The sequence below is a fragment of the Arachis duranensis genome, chromosome 9 (genome assembly GCF_000817695.3).
Source record: "Arachis duranensis cultivar V14167 chromosome 9, aradu.V14167.gnm2.J7QH, whole genome shotgun sequence".
Classification (NCBI taxonomy): domain Eukaryota; kingdom Viridiplantae; phylum Streptophyta; class Magnoliopsida; order Fabales; family Fabaceae; genus Arachis; species Arachis duranensis.
In genome coordinates, this window is record NC_029780.3 from 18,402,592 (window position 1) to 18,403,120 (window position 529).

The window sequence follows — 529 nt, forward strand, 5'->3', positions numbered from 1 at the left end:
ATTACAAGTGTATCACCATATGGATACGTAGAGCTTCAAGATAATGAATCTAACAAAAAGTTCATTGTTAATGGACAGAGAGTTAAAAATTATCTTGAAAGCAATTTTGAGCAAGAATGCTCAAAACTGAGACTTGATTAAAAGCTCAGTAATAGTCCAGCTAATGACATTAAAGAAGCGCTTGCTGGGAGGCAACCCAACCATTCACAAAATTTAATTTTATTTGTTTTTGCTAATTAATTGATCTTTACAGGTATATGTCAAAGTATCTCCAAAAGGTTAAATAGCAATTGATTGAATTCACAGAGTTACAGGGAAATTTGGAAGCTCACTGGCGTGAAAAAGACAGTAAGAAACGTTTTGGGCGTTGAACGCCCAAAAGAAGCACCCACTGGGCGTTCAACGCCAGTAAGGGTAGCCATCTGGGCGTTAAACGCCAGAAAGGAGCATCTTCTGGGCATTGAACGCCAGAAAGAAGCACCTTTTGGGCGTTTAACGCCAGATTGACAGCTTCCTGGGCATTCAGAAA